General features: G+C 42.8%; 1 long non-coding RNA gene across 1 annotated transcript in view; it reads right to left on the bottom strand.

The window, feature by feature from the left end:
* Positions 1-3905, bottom strand: part of LOC148004545 (uncharacterized) — a 102899-nt gene extending 98994 nt beyond the window's left edge. Inside the window, exon 1 of the long non-coding RNA XR_015624547.1 lies at positions 3601-3905. This is a non-coding gene — a long non-coding RNA (uncharacterized LOC148004545). The remainder of the gene's footprint in view (positions 1-3600) is intronic.
* Positions 3906-16638: the final 12733 nt, after the last annotated feature.

Below are 16638 nucleotides of genomic sequence, written 5' to 3'. Positions count from 1 at the left end.
ATAACATATGATATATATATATAGATATGTCTATCTATCTATCTATACATACATACGTACATACATATGACAATCTTGATTAAAGAAAAAGAGGATGTGAATTTGAGATGGACCAAGTGGGCATGTGAGGAGTTAGAAGAAGGAGAGGGGAGGGAGGGGGTGATAAAATTACATTTTAAATTAAAGTTTACATAAAAGTAGCTAGAGGCTAAGTCTTAGTCAGCATCAGAATTGACCCCAGCATTTTCCTTTCCATCCACCAGCTATGACAGATAAAAATGACTAAGAGACTATACATCCCATTTCCTTCTTGTTCCTCTTCATTTCCTACGCAAGCAGTGAGACAGCTCCTTAGGACTATGGTGTATCACTTTACAATTGCCCTGGAAAGGTCTCCTAGTAACTGACACAGAAAACTGTACCTCCACATCACAAGTAACTCTGCATCCACCCAGAAATCAAAGGTTCCCAAACCAGCCTGGTCGTGTTTCTTTTTCCCACTAGCGTGCTCTAACAAGTCAGGTTTGGGCTCACAAACCCTGCTTCTGCCACTACCTGTCGTCTTTCAAAGCCAATTACAAGATTAGAAAGAACAAGACCCATGAGAAGCCTAACTACTGATACCTCCTACAAGTTCACAGTCTTCCCTCAATCCACATCCCGCTTTCATAATTTGCTATACTTACACTTCACTATAATCACTGAATCACACTATTTATCATGGAGAAAGTGTGCAGATCCAAACCAGCCAAAGTAGGAAAATACAGGACAGTCTTCCTGAGGAGGTTCCAAACAAGTTTTTCTTCTTCCTGTAAGTGCACGTGAACAACTCCGGGCACTAACGAGTAAAAATCACAGAGCACACACAGGCAAGAGAGTACATCTAAGCTTCTATTTTCAGAGTCTGAACTGGGTTTTTATTACATGCACAAGACTGACTAATTGGTAACATGATGGAAGCTGGTCTCTAGATCCACTGAACCATGTGGCTCATCGTCCCCAGCCTGGTTTACATAGTTGGCTTTCTGGAATGGTCAGACTCCACTTGGAATCACATGAGTAGCCTTTTAAATCTGGTCAGTTTCTACTGAAATACAAGACTCCCATCATGTGTGGCATAGACTACCAAGGTGAGAAAAGAAACTAGCTATCTTTTTGGATGAAGTCAAATTGCTTACCGTGTAACCTACACCTCACACTTTAAACACATAACTAACTTAGAATAAGTAACTGAGTCAAAGTTAAGAGCTAAAGTTATGGGCTGGAGAGATGCCTCACTGGTTGAGAGCACTGACTGCTCTTCCAGCGGTCCTGAGTTCAATTCCCAGGAAACACATGGTGGCTCAGAATCATCTGTAATGGGGCTCTGATGCCCTCTTCTGGTGTGTCTGAAGACAGCTACAGTGTACTCATAAAATAAATAAAGCTTTTTTTAAGTTATAAAAAGAGCTAACATTATAAAACTCACACATTAAAACATAGGTGTAAATTTTCATGACATTGTATGTGGCAGTTTTCCTGTCTGTGTCTCCAAAACTGCAGTATCAAAAACAAAATAGATAAACAAGACTTGACTGTATTCATGTTTAAAATAAAGTTCACTGTCAGAGCCAAAGGAAACTCCAATTCCCCTGACTCCAAGAGGCAGTCCAAATATCCAGGTATGAGCTCAGCCTGGACTACAGGAGGGTTTCTGGTGGTTAGATAATAGCCAGCATCCCTCAGGAATTGTGAAACTCATTGCTATCTATGAAAGGCAGAGAGACAAATGGCTACCTGTGGTATCTGTCAGCACACCAATGCTCACGCTGGCCTTCAGGATCCTTCAGTATAACAAGTACCCATCCCATATTTCCCAGTCCATGCGAGCATACTAGCCCTTCCCAGCTCCTCCTCTGCCCTTAACTTTCTATAGGTACTAATTCTCTTTTTAATACTGCTATTCCTCTCTTCCTCTCTCTTCTTCCCCCCCTCACTCCCTTCCCTCCCTCCCTCTCTCCCTCCCTCCATCCCTCCCCCTCTCTGAAAAACAAAAAGAAACACCCAAAAAGATGAAAATCAAAACAAACAAAACCAAGACAAAATGGCCAAAATAAAACAGAAACTATACCAACACTGAGTTTGTTTTGTGTTGGACAACTACTCCTGAACCTGCTCTTAAGTGTGGTTGATATGCCCAGTGTCACCTCACTGGAGAAACCTGAATTTCCCCTTACAAGTGGGCATTAATTGCAAATAGCATCTGAAACAAATTGTAATAAATTTAAGGCAGATTAATTATATCTCCAAATGTGCTATGACTTAACGGGAAATATTAGAATACCAGCAATGAACTTGGAGGCTAGCACACACAAACTTTGCTATTATGTACAGTAACATATTCCATTATATTTGAACATCCACATGACAAATAGTGCTAGAAGCTGAGAATACTGTTATTAAAGATTTTAGGATAACGTTTTTGAAATGCAATTAAATCACTGTACTAGGCAAATTTCCATGTATGTCACAAATACTAGCTAATATAAAGTCTGAAGTCCTCACATTTCAAACACTAATGTAGTGAGTAACTGTCCGGTATTGTGCGATCTTAATTACTGTAATAGATGATTCGCAATTGTGATTCACAATTATTGCAAATGTTTACAAAAGTCCAACTTAATTTTCACATCTGTCATAAACTGTATGAATTTCTTCCTTTACCTTTAAAGTGCAAAAAATTATAAACAAGATGCAACATACAAGGGATTTGTGACTAAATGGCCATCAACGTTTACAGTACTGATTCTGAGGCAGAGTCTTACTGTAGCCTAAACTAACCTGGAAGCTCTAAAGCTAGCGTCCTGTGGTGGGGTACAGCGCGTGTCCTGTCTAGCTATCCCCTCCTTCACCCTTTCCTCAACCCAGCTCAGGCTTCTAGGGCTCTCCCCCAGCCCATGCACACCAGAAGTTAAACACACAGCTGAGGCAAAGCTGCCTCCACCACTCAGGCACCACTGTCCACAGAGCCTGACCAATGGCAGCCTGTGAAGGCCCGTCTTCAGCCTCCCAATAACCATACTTGCTGAGTCACCCTAGACACAGCAGCTAATCCAAAAGTCCACAGGCTCTGAGGCAGCCAGCTTAGGCGCCACCTGGCAAAGGAGCCCGCACTGACTCCTACCCGGAAGCTGCTCCAGACAAGGGCCTGTGCGGGAGGGTGGGGCCTGGGCGGCCGCGGGCCTGACCCAAGGCCTACTCCTCCGGGCACCTCCGCCCAAAGGCGGGAAAGGGCTGTCACAGGATGCCCAGGTCCTGCACATGGCCCACCCTGGACCAGCCCGAGGTCCCCAGGGCTGCCATTGGCCACCGGCCGACCGCCATCTTCCCGGGGCCCCTCAGTGCTTTTGTAGGCCGCAAAGTCAGCAAGGCCACGACTCCTGCCCTCCAGGCCTAACCCTTGGGGCTGTCCAGTGGGGGAACTGGACAATTCGAAGGAACCCCTTTTGCCCTCTCCCCATTTCTTTGTGCTACACCTAAAAACCGAATTTCAACCCCGTGTAAGGAATCTGCAGCTTAGGGCTGGTCTTCACTGTCACCCGGGACCTCCCCTCGACTCACCATGATGGCGGCTGGAAGTCCGGTTGAAAAATAACTCGAAGGTGGCACCGCCGAAGCCATGTGGTTAGCAGCTTCTCAGGGCAGCTGCGGAGTGGCAGCCTGGCCGCCAACGGGCAAAAAGCCAAGGTGGCTGTGGAAGGAGAGCCGAGGGCCTCCAAGGCAGCTGAGCAGACTTGGCGGGAGTCTGTGAAACACTGAGGTGTGGGTGGCTCGCCCTGGGAAAGACTGTGGGTGGCTGGCCTTGTCCTGGGCTTCAGCCAATGGGCAGCAGCGCTCGGCCCTCGCCGGGGGGGCCTGGGGACCCACGTCGCCCATCTGAGTATCTGAGGGGTACGCATGGGGCATGCGCTAGGAACAGTGCTCAGTGCAGAGCTAGGCCGGAGCCTCACAGATGTACAGACTTGAGCCACTCCCCTGCCCCCCAGAACCGTGTCTGAAGACCCTTTGAAACAAGTCCTGTGCAGAACCGTGGTCAGAGTTCTGTCAGGAAACCATTTATTCAGGTCATTCCCTCAAAATGGCGCCTGCAATACATAGGGTTATCCTGTCTGAAAAGCTCAGCGACCAAACTGAAAAGTAACAAAATGCCCGTAGAAAGAGAAAATAACAGGCCCGTCTAGAAAGAAGGCCTTGCCTGGCCAGACCCCTTTACCCCTTTCGCCAGCCACATTTAGGAGATGAGTCCGGTTGCATATTGGAGGACATACTCACAGACTGGCCCTTCAGCCGTCAGGACTTATGTTTTTCCTTCTGTTTTTTTCTCCCTTTCCGATGATAAGTGCCTGAATTATCAGGTACAAGGGACATACAGCAGTGAACACGCAAGGGAATATTTCTCCCGTCGTGGCACTTAAGTTGCAATGCGAGCTTTTCCTTGTAAACTTTACAGAAACCAGCTAGGCCGTGAAAATTTCGTATCACAGAACCCCTTAAGCGCCTTATTCCGTCATGACTACCTTTTGTACTGAAGAAAAGTATTACGTGTTTTTCATTTTCTTTTTCTTTTCTTTCTTTTTTCTTTTTTCTTTTTTCTTTTTTTTTTTGAACTGGCAAAACGAGAGACTTAAAATTGCCATTAATGATACAGTAATGCTGGATAAAATGATAATAACATAAAAAATAAAAAATATTAGGGATGATGCACCCATTTAAAAGGGGGGGGGGAATTCCAAGGTCCGGAAAATGAAAATAAATTGGAAACTGCAGTGGTGAAGATCCGATTCTCCGCTGGCCTTTGATTGGTGACTATATTGTGGTGTGAATGGTCTAACAACAGGCCTGGACTGTCCTAATTTTAGTACAGAGGAAAAAAAAAAACACCATACCTATCTGGAATGGTTGGTTCATGAGCATGGACAGATGGTTCTAACCTCTAGCTCTAGGCATAGATGTGTGGGCTGGAGGGAAACTTTGAAATAGTGCAGACAGATGTGGAACTGAGCACCCTGCAGCATACCAGTACTCTGGAAAGGCAGCACCCTAAGGAAATGCATGGACTTGAGGAACGGAGAGCATGGTAGAAATTAGAGCAAAAGACCACATCATTTAAGTCCAAATAGAATCTGACGCTCTACACCTGCATTTCCGGAGTTTGGCATTTATATTTATGACATGTTTATTACCAGAATCTCGAAATGAAGAAATAGGCCTTCCCAGCTCACTATCCCCTTCCCTGCAAAAGATTCTTAGGCATGGTATTTTTAAATGCTCGGAAAAAGGGAGCAAAAGACAGTCTGGAGAGATGGTAAGGGATCCTCACAGAAAAGGACTTTTCAAAGAGAACCCTACTGGAAGTGGGGCTTAGAGGTACAATCTCCTAACCCAGCTGCTTGGGAGGAGAGGCTGTGAGGCAAAGAAAACAAAAAGTTCAAGGGTGCCCTGATGATTTAGCGACACTGTTTATACATAAATGGAAAGAGAGAACTACAGAGGATGCTACACAGGAGAGAGTTCTTACCTAGCATAATAGAAGGATGTCCTGGCTTTAATTCCCTTAAGCACTTTCCCCGTCTCCCCCTCTCCTCATCTCCTGCTCTCTTCCCTCTCCTCCCTCTCCTCCCTCTCCCTCCCTCACCCCCCCCGTGTGTGTGTGTGTGTGTGTGTGTGTGTGTGTGTGTGTGTGTGTGCGTGTCTGTGTGTCTGTGTGTCTGTGTCTGTGTCTGTGTGTGCATGTGTGTGGGCACTCCTGTGTGCATGTCTCTCTTTCTCTGTGTCTCTGTCTCTGTCTCTGTCTCTTTCTGTGTGTGAATGTGTGTGTTTGTCTCTGTTCCCCCTCTCTCACAATACCCCTCCCGAAAGATTACAAAGCCTTTACCAGGAATAGGAATGGCATGTTTGGATTGCATGGACTTTTGTCTTTTTCTGTCTCTGCCTTTGGTCTTTTAAGACAGATTTTCTCTGGGAGGTCAGGAATTCTCTCTGTAGACCAGGCTGGCCTTACAGAGACCTACTTGCCTCTGCCTCCTGGGGAATGATCACTCCTGGTTCTTTTATTGCTTTCACATACACTTTAAATAGAAAACCTGATAAATATCTCCCCTCTTAAAGAATTCAAAGGCCTCTCAGGGTGTTTTTACTTGTAAAGCTCTTCTCCCAGTTTAAACTGGCCAGTTTTGAGGTTCCTTCTGTTAGCCTCCTATAAGTCAGCCATGGTGGTTTTTAGACCAACCCGCACAAAGAAACAACACTGTACTCTCCACATTACCTCCTGCTCTACCCTGCTCTCCTAGCTCCCTCCCAATTTAATCCCCCTATTCCATTTTCCCTTTTATCTCTCCATCACAATCTATCCTATTCCCCTTTTCTTGCATGATCCCATGTTCTGCCCTGGTTTCTTACTGGCTAATTATGGGTGGTCATCTGGATTGTAGCAAACATCAAAAAAACTTCTTAAAGCATATAAAAGCTAATGCCTATATAAGAGAAAATATGTGATTTTTTGAGGTCTGGGGTGCTTCACATGAGATAATTTTTAGCTTCATCCATTTACCTACAAACTTCATTTTTCTTAGTAGGTGATTAATAGTCCATTGTGCTTCATTTTTTGAGAATTCTCTGCTTAATTCTAGATCTCCCTTTTCAGCTGAGTTCCGTTTCTTGGTATTTAGGTCGTTTCATCTTTTTTTTACATATTCTAGCTATTAACCCCTTCCCATGTTGTAGGCTGCTGGTTTGCCTAAATGATGCTGCCCTTTCCCGTGAGAAGGTTCTCACCTTGATGAGGTCTCATTTACTACCTCTTGGCCTCCATGCCTGTGATATCAGTGTCCTGTTCAGAATGGCCTTTCGAGTGCCAAAGAATCAAGCCTGTTCCACCCACTAAAAATAATTAGAGCTAAACCCGAAGCCTTCTTGACACCACTGTCCCACAAAACAAGCCCAAAGTGTTGCTGTATTCCTCCTAGTCCTTTAAGGTCTGTGGGCCATTGGGGCTTCTTCTTTGTGTGCTACTCTCCTGAAGTCATATGGGTAAGAGTCCACAGACTTCTTTGCACTGAAAACCAGGCATGCAGTGCTGCTGTGTTGTGCAATATTTCTCTGCAGGTCAAGGAAATGAGTGTATATGGAGACAACAGAACGGTTTACAAACATCATACACTACTTGGAGTTTGCATCAAGGGTCAAGCCACAAAGCATAGTAGATGGTGCAGCAGGCAAGTCTTGGCACACTGGCAGCAGGGGAAGTGGTGGGAGGGGTCCAGGCACAGTACCTCCAGCATGGGCCATTGAGTGTAGTCAGCTACCTGTCAACTAATGTGCTATCCCATGCAGGCTGACTCATTTGCAAGGCACCTGTCCTGGGCTTCCAGATCCTGCTCCGACTTGTCCTCTGGCTGGTCCTGGGTGTTCTTCCAATTGGAAATCTCTGGTTCATAACACTACCACAAGTGTGAAATCTCCTTGAAAAGTTTGTTTTAAGTTTTAAAGTTTTCATGTATAATTTAGTGTAAAATGATTTTACATCAATACTTACTGTATTATTTTCTCCCCTAGAAAATTAGTTATCACTGCATTAATTATTTCCTTCTTTGAAAAAGGAATTATGTTAGCCCCATGCCTCTGATTCTTGCTAGTATATTATCTTGAACTCAAGAAGAACTGAGCCAGGGCCTGGAAATTTCTGTTTGAACCTGAGGAGAGAAGATGAGTTGGAAACCTGTAAGTCACATGTCTTTGTTGAGCTCCATTTCCAGAGATGAGGCTCTCTTCAATTTACCTTTGAAAACCCTGAGTTCTAAAACTCTAGTTAGGATGAGTTTTCGTTGAGGGAAGGGTTGCGCTGAATTTTATTATTGTTGATTTTTAAATGTGTGTGTGTGTGTGTGTGTGTGTGTGTGTGTGTGTGTGTGTTGAGCACACATGCCCACATTTCTGTGCACATGCTTGTGCTGGAGCACATAATTTAGAGGTTAGAAGAATGTTAAAGAAGCCATTCTCACCATCTGCCATACAGAGTCCGGGGATGGAACTCAGGCTGTCAGGCATGATGACAAGTGCCTTTACTTCCTGAGCCATCTCACTAGCCTCACCAGTGTGATGTGCTAAGAAAACGTGGCCTTTTGTGTTGTTGCCTGTCTAGGAATCTGCCAAGTATTTGGACCCACTTTTTCCAGGGCAGAGAATAGCTCTTCTGCACCTCAAACCCTGACAGGAACACTCAGACTCAGTTTCCAAATAGTGTGAAATAATGCTGTCTTACAGAAAGAATTCACCGATTTAGAGTGGAAAACTCTCACAGAAGAAGGGGGAGAGTGGTGGGGGTTTTATGGATGGAAAATCAAGAAAGAGGATAACATTTGAAATGTAACAAAAGCTCTTGTTGGGCAGGGGACAGAGGCTGCAGCTTTCCCAGGCCCCACTGCCCGGCTGCCTCCCTTTGCTCATGGCAGGCGGTGTCTGCCTGGGACTTGCCCTAGGGCTGTTGCTGGTACTGGTGCTGGTGATGCCTGCCAAGCACATGGTGTGCAAAGAGGGCTTGGTTCAGTCAGATTAGGAGCTGAGGGAGTGGCAGTCTGAAAACAACCAGAGCTTCCAGTATGATCAGGAGGTCTTCCTGGGCAAGGACTCCAAGACCTTCGATCAGCTAAGCCCAGACTAGAGCAAGGAGAGGCTGGGGAAAACTATTGATCCAATTGACAGTGATGGAGATGGCCTTGTTACTACTGAGGAGCTGAAAGTTTGAATCAATCAGGTAGAGAAAAGACACATCTACGATAATGTGGATAAAGTCTGGAACGATTATGATAGTGACATAGATGAAAAGATCTCCTGGGAAGAAAAAAGCAGGCCACCTATGGCTACTGCCTGGGAAACCATGCTGAATTCCAAGATAGCTCTGATCATCACACGTTTAAAAAGATTCTTCCACAGGATGAGAGGAGATTTAATGCTTCAGACTTTCATTGCAACCTGAGAGCTCCTCAGGAGGAGTTCACTGCCTTTCTGCACCCAGAGTAGTTCGAACGTATGAAGGAGATTGTACTTCTGGAAACCCTGGAAGATATCAGCAAGAACAGAGATGGTTTTGTGAACTAGGATGAGTACATCATGGACATGATTTTCCCGTGAAGACAATGGCCCTGAGCCAGACTGGGTTTTGTCAGAACAGGGGCAGTTCAATGATTTCCATGATCTGAACAAGGATGGGAAGTTGGACAAGAACGAGACTCACCATTGGCTCCTCCCTCACGATGATGACCATGCACAGGCTGAGGCCCAGCATCTGGTGTATGAGCCAGACAAAAACAAGGATGAGACACTTAAAAAGGAGGAGATTCTAGACAACTGGATCATGGTGATCTTTGAAAGACACTCATCCTCATGTGGCCAACGGTCACAGGCTTTATGCAGATGTTCTGGGTGATTGCTATAGTTGTCAAGTGTATAGCAGTTGTGTCCCTAAACCGTGAGATTATACCTCAGATTGGGGTAAAAATTATTTTTCACTCCATATTTACTGGAAAATAACCATCACTATCTATTCCAGTAGGATTTGGCTTAAAACACATTGAACTCTTGGCAAAATGCAGTATTCTGGGGGATATGTTGCTAGAGCATGATCTCCTCAACTCCTTCCCTACTTACTTAATTAATGGGCAAGAAATCCTGAAGGGGTTCTGTAAGTCAAGGTGGGTGGCAGGGACACTGTGCAGAATAATCACTATGTATTTCAACTATTAAATTTTGCGACTTCTTAGTTGCCACTGTTAAATCGTGGCAAAGGTAAAGGCTTGAAGGAGGCAATGTTATATTGTCCTATGTCAGCCAACTTGGAGCAGGCATGGTTTTTCAAATTCTTTATATTGGGAGTTGCTATTGTAAATGGTATATATACTTTTGTGAGTTTTCCTGTTTGGACCTGCTAATGTGCACAATAAACCCACATCTTTGTGGTTTTGTTTTGCCTTGTTTTTAATACTAAGAAGCAGAGTTCCCTGCAGCTAAATCCCATGGGAGAGAGAGCTGGACCCTGAGAAGTGTGGAGACTCCTGAGAAATCAGTGATGACAACATTCCAACATTCCCTCTGCCCAAGAGAGAATCGCCTAGTGCCAACTGTGCCCCCTGGGTGCAAGGACCAAGGAGCAATCAGAGGCAGAATTCTTGTGATTCCTGCCCCCGCCTAGAGATGTAAGAGAGTCACTAGGATTGCCCACACACAGGAGATCAGAGCACCTGTTCTCAGAAAAGGCTGAAAGAAAACAGGAAAACAGTTCGTCGGGAGTGCAGACACAGAGGCCTACAGGAGGGTGAAGCCACTCTCAGAAACAACAATTCAAGCAAACACCAGAGATAACCCAACAGCTAGAGGCAAGCACAGGAAACTAAGCAACAGAAACCAAGACTACTTGCCATCATCAGAGCCTAGTTCTCCCACCAAATAAAATACTGAATAGCCAAACACACTGGAAAAACAAGACTTGATTTAAAAATCACACTTTATGCTATAGATGGAGGACTTTAAGAAGGACATGAATAGCTCCCTTAAAGAAATGCAGGACAACACAAGTAAACAAGTAGAAGCCCTTACAGATGAAACACAAAAACGCCTGAAAGAATTACAGGAAAACACAACCAAACAGGTGAAGGAATTGACCAAAACCATCCAGAAACAATAAAGAAAACACAAAGGGAGACAACCCTGGATACAGTAAACCCAAGGAAGAGACAAGGAGCCATAGATACAAAAATCACCATAGAAAACATCGACACAACCATCAAAGATAATGTAAAAACGCAAAAGCTCCTAGCCTAAAACATCCAGGAAGTCCAGGACACAGTGAGAAGATCAAACCTAAGGATAATAGGTAGAAAAGAGAGTGAAGAATCCCAACGTAAAGGGCCAGTAAATATATTCAAGAGAATTATAGAAGAAAACTTCCCTGACCTAAAGAAAGAGATGCCCACAATGGTATAAGAAGCATACAGAACTCGAAATAGATTGGACTAGAAGAGAAATTCTTCCAGTCACATAATAGTTAAAACACCAAATACACAAAAGAAGAAATGATATTAAAAACAGTAAGGCGAAAAGGGCAAGTGACATATAAATGCAGAACTATCAGAATTACACCAGACTTCTTATCAGAGACTACGAAAGTCAGAAGATCCCGGACAGATGTCATACAGACCCTGACAGAATAAAAATGCGAGCCTAGCCTACTATACCCAGCAAAACTCTCAATTAACATAGAGGGAGAAAACAAGATATTCCATGACAAAACCAAATTTACACAATATCTTTCTACAAGTCCAGACCTATGAAGGATAATAGATGGAAAACTCCAACACAAGGAGAGAAACTATGCCATAGAGAAAGGAAGAATATAAACTCCTTGCAATGAAACCAAAAGAGAGACACACAACCATAATTCCACCTCTAACAATGAAAACAACAGGAAGCGACAATCACTATTCCTTAATATCTCTGAACATCAACGGACTCAATTCCCCAATAAAAAGACATAGACATACAGACTGGATATATAAAAAGGACCCAGCATTCTGCTGCATACAGGAAACACACTTCAGAGACAAAGACAGACGCTACCTCAGTGTAAATGGCTGGAAACAACTTTCCAAGCAAATGGCCTGAAGAAACAAGCTGGGGTTGCCATTCTAAGATCAAATAAAATTTACTTCCAATCAAAAGTCATTAAAAAGGTAGCACCTCATATTCATCAAAGGAAAAATCCACCAAGATGAACCCTCAATCCTAAATATCTATGCTCCAAATACAAGGGCACCTACATTCATAAAAGAAACCTTACTAAAGCTCAAAGCACACATTTCACCTCACACAATAATGGTAGGAGATTTCAACACCCAACTCTCATCAATGGACAGATTGTGAAAATAGATATTAAACAGAGACATAGAGAAAGTAACAGAAGTTATGAACCAATGGATTTAACAGATATTTATAGAACATTCCACCCTAAAAGCAAAAGGATATACATTTTTCTCAGCACCGCATGATACCTTCTCCAAAATTGACCACATAATTGGTCATAAAACAGGCCTCAAAAAATATAAGAAGATAGAAATAGTCCCATGCATCCTATCAGACCACCACCGACTAAGGCTGGTCTTCAATAACGACAAGAACGACAGAAATCCGACATATACATGGAAGTTGAACAACCCTCTACTCGATGACAACTTGGTCAAGGAAGGAATAAAGAAAGAAATTAAATGAAAATGAAGATACAACATGCCCAAACTTATGGGGCACAAAGAAAGCAGTGCTAAGACGAAAACTCATAGCTCTGAGTGCCTGCAAAGAGAAATGGGAGAGAGCATATGTCAGCAGCTTGACAGCACATCTATAGATTCTAGAACAAAAAGAAATAAATGAACCCAAGAGGAGTAGAAGGCAGGAAATAATAAAACTCACGGCTGAAAACAACCAAGTTGAAACGAAAAGGACTATACAATGAATCAACAGAACCATGAGCTGGTTCTTTGAGAAAATCAACAAAATAAATAAACGTGTAGCCAGACTAACCAGAGATCACAGAGCATTTATCCAAATTAACAAAATCAGGTATGGAAAAGGAGATATAACAACAGAGTCTGAGGGAATTAAAAAAAAATCATCAGATCCTACTAAAAAAGCCTATATTCAACAAAACTAGAAAATGTGGAGGAAACGGACAATTTTCTAGACAGATACCAGGTACCAAAGTTAAATCAGGAACAACAAAAAAAATCTAAACAACCCCATAACTCCTAAAGAAATAGAAGCAGTTATTAGAAGTCTCCCATCCAAAAGCAGTTCAGGGTTTAGTGCAGAATTCTATCAGACCTTCACAGAAGTCCTCATACCGATACTGTCCAAATTATTTCACAAAATAGAAACAGATGGAGCACTACCAAATTCCTCCTGTGAAGCCACAATTACTCTTATACTTAAACCACACAAAGACCCAACAAAGAAAGAGAACTTAGGACCAATTTCCCTTATGAATACTCATGCAAAAATACTCAATAAAATTCTTGCAAACCAAATCGAAGAGCACATCAAAATGATCATCCATCATGATCAAGTAGGCTTCATCCCAGGGACGCAGGGATGGTTAAATATACAGAAATCCATCAATGTTAATCCATTATATAAACAAACACAAAGATAAGAACCACATGATCACTTCACTAGATGTTGAGAAAGCATTTGACAAAATTCAACACCCCTTTATGATAAAAATCCTGGAAAGATCAGGAATTCACGGTCCATATCTAAACACTATGCAGCAAACCAGTAACTAACATCAAACTAAATGGAGAGAAACGTGAAGCAATCCCACTAAAATCAGGGAGTAGACAATGTTGCCCACTGTCTCCCTACTTATTCAATATAGTACTCAAAATTCTAGCCAGAGCAGTCAGACAGTGAAAGGAGCTCAAAGGGAAGAAATCAAAATGTCAATATTTGAAGATGATATGATAGTATACTTAAGTGATCCCAAAGGTTCCACCGGAGAACTACTTAACCTGATCAACAACTTCGGCAAAGTGTCGGCTTATAAATTTAACTCAAACAAATCTCTAGCCTTCTGCTACTCAAAGGATAAACAGGCTGAGAGACAAATTAGGAAAATGACACCCCTCACAGTAGTTCCAACTAATATAAAATATCTTGGTGTGACTTTAACAAAGCAAGTGAAAGAACTGTATGACAAGGACTTCAAGTCTCTGAAGAAAGAAATTGAAGAAAATCTCAGCAGATGGAAAGATCTCCCATGCTCATTGATTGGCAGGATGAATATAGTAAAAATGGCCATTTTGCCAAAAGGAATCTACAGATTCAATGCCATCCCCATTAAAATTCCTACTCAATTCTTTATAGAGATAGAAAGAGCAATTTGCAAATTCATTTGGAACAACAAAAAAGCCAGGATAGTGAAACCTAGCAAAAACTACCTGCAACAATAAAAGAATTTCTGGGGGAATGAGCATTCCCTGACCTCAAGCAGTATTACACAGCCATAGTGACAAAGCCTGTATTATACTGGTACAGAGACAGGCAGGTAGACCAGTGGAATAGAATTGAGGAACCAGAAATGAACCAACACATCTGTGGTCACTTGATTTTTGAAAAAGGAGCTAAAATCATCCAATGGAAAAAATAGCATTTTCAACAAATGGTGCTGGTTCAACAGGGGGACAGGATGTGGAAGAATGCAAATCAATCCATTCTTATCCTCCTGTACAAAGTTTAAGTACAGGTGGATCAAGATCTATACATCAATCCAGATACACTCATAGTAATAGAAGAAACAAAAAAGTGGGGAAGAGTCTCAATCACATGGGCAGTGATGAAAATGTCCTGAACAAAACACCAATGGCTTATGCTCTAACATCAAGAATCGATAAATGAGACCTGGTAAAACTGCTAAGCTTCTGTAAGACAAAGGACACTGTCATAAGGACAAATTGGCAACCAACAGATTGGGAAAAGATCATTACCGATCCTACATCTGACAGAGGGCTAATATCCAAAGTTGCAAAGAACTCTAGAAGTTAGACTCCAGAGAGCCTAATAACCTTATTAAAAAATGGGATACAGAGGTAAACAAAGAATTCTCAGCTCAGGAGTATGGAATGGCTAAGAAGTAACTAAAGAAATGCTCTACATCCTTAGTCATCAGGGAAATGCAAATCAAAACAACCCTGAGATGCCACCTCACACCCATCAGAATGGCTAAGTTCAAGATCTCAGGTGACAGCAAATGCTGGCAAGGATGTGGAGCAAGAGGAACTCTCCTCCATTGTTGGTGGGACTGCAGACTGGTACAAACATTCTGGAAATCAGTCTGGAGGTTCCTCAGAAAATTAGACATTGTACTCTCTGAGGACCCAGCTATACCACACTTGGGCATATACCCAAATGATGCTCCAACATACAACAAGGCACATACTCCACTAGGGACATAGCAGCCTTATTTATAATAGCCAGAAGCTGGAAAGATCCCAGATACCCTTCAACAGAGGAATGGATACAGAAAATGTGGTACATCTACACAATGGAGTACTACTGAGCTATCAAAAACATTGACTTCATGAAATTCATAGACAAATGGAATGAAGTAGAAAATATCATCCTGAGTGAGGTAACCCAATCATGGAAAAACTCACATGACATGTACTCATTGATAAGTGGATATTAGCCCAAATGCTCAAATTACCCAAGATGCACAGACCACATGAAACTCAACGATAACCAAAATGCTGATGCTTCACTCCTTCTTTAAAAGGGGAAGATTACCCATAGGAGAGGTATTCTATTCTTTAGAACAGAGCCTGAAGGAATGGTCATTCAGAGTCTACCCCATATTTGGCCCATACATATACAGCCTCCAAGCTAGATAAGATGGATGAAGCTAAGAAGTGCAGGCTGACAGAAACCGGATATAGATGTCTCCTGAGAGGCACAGCCAGAGCATGTCAAATAAAGAGGCAAATGCTAGCAGCAAACCATTGAACTGAGAACTGGATCCAAGTTGGAGGAATTACAGAAAGATTGAAAGAGCTGAAGGGACTTGCAACCCCATCAAAACAACAATGCCAGCCAAGCAGAACTCCCAGAGACTAAACCACTACCCAATGACTATACATGGACCGTCCCATGGCTCCAACTGCATATGAAGCAGAGGATGGTCTCCTTGCACACGAATGGAAGGAGAAGCCCTGGGTCTTGTCAAGGCTGGACCCTCAGTTTGGGGAATGCCAGAGAGTTGGGAAAGTGGGTGGATGGGGAACGGAATACCATTATAGAAGAATGGGACGGGTGGCATTGGAGCTTATTTCTGGGAAACCAGGAAAGTGAATAACATTTGGAATGGAAATGAAAAATATCCAATTAAAAAAAAGAACAACAACAACATGGCATTTAGAGCTTAAATTTGAAAAATGCCACAATCAGGAGACACAGAATTGTATGCCTCTGGTTTTCTTCAAATATGCTCTGGGCCCGATTCAGTTCTGGGCCCATGCTGGACCAAGCAGGTTCCTGCCACTGACTGCTCCTACATTCCTATATCCAGAGGCACTATGCAGTTTACTCTTGGGCCAGGGATGTGGGAAGAGTTGGGCAGAAGGGGCGGTGTGTCCTGTGGTCTCAGGATTGTCCGCTTTTCTGGGTGTTCAGCACTCTCCACCACGGGATTTTGGTGCAGGTTTCCTGATTGCTTTCATCTCCCTTATACAATGTTTATATTTCCTGGGAGATATTATAGAAAATTTGATGTTTATCCAATTAATTTGTTTAACATTCTCATCCACAGAAGAGTATAATTTAGTGGTAACTAAATATTTAAAAACAAGTATATACATTGGGTAATTTTTGCATGATGAACTTGGAATTCACAGAGTTGGAAACACAGTCTAAAGTGAAAGTATAATTGCCTTTGTATCTCAGTCTGACTGGGAAGTAATTATGATGCCCAGTCCCCATGAGAATGCAGAGATCCATCCCTGCCTGATAGCCGTGGGGCATCAGATGGTGAAACCACACCTCAATAAAGAAGGTTCTTAAGAG

The sequence above is a fragment of the Rattus norvegicus genome, chromosome 7 (assembly GCF_021556685.1).
Source record: "Rattus norvegicus strain SHRSP/BbbUtx chromosome 7, alternate assembly SHRSP_T2T, whole genome shotgun sequence".
Classification (NCBI taxonomy): domain Eukaryota; kingdom Metazoa; phylum Chordata; class Mammalia; order Rodentia; family Muridae; genus Rattus; species Rattus norvegicus.
The sequence above is the reverse complement of the archived record's forward strand: the minus strand, read 5'-3'. Positions and strand labels throughout refer to the sequence as shown.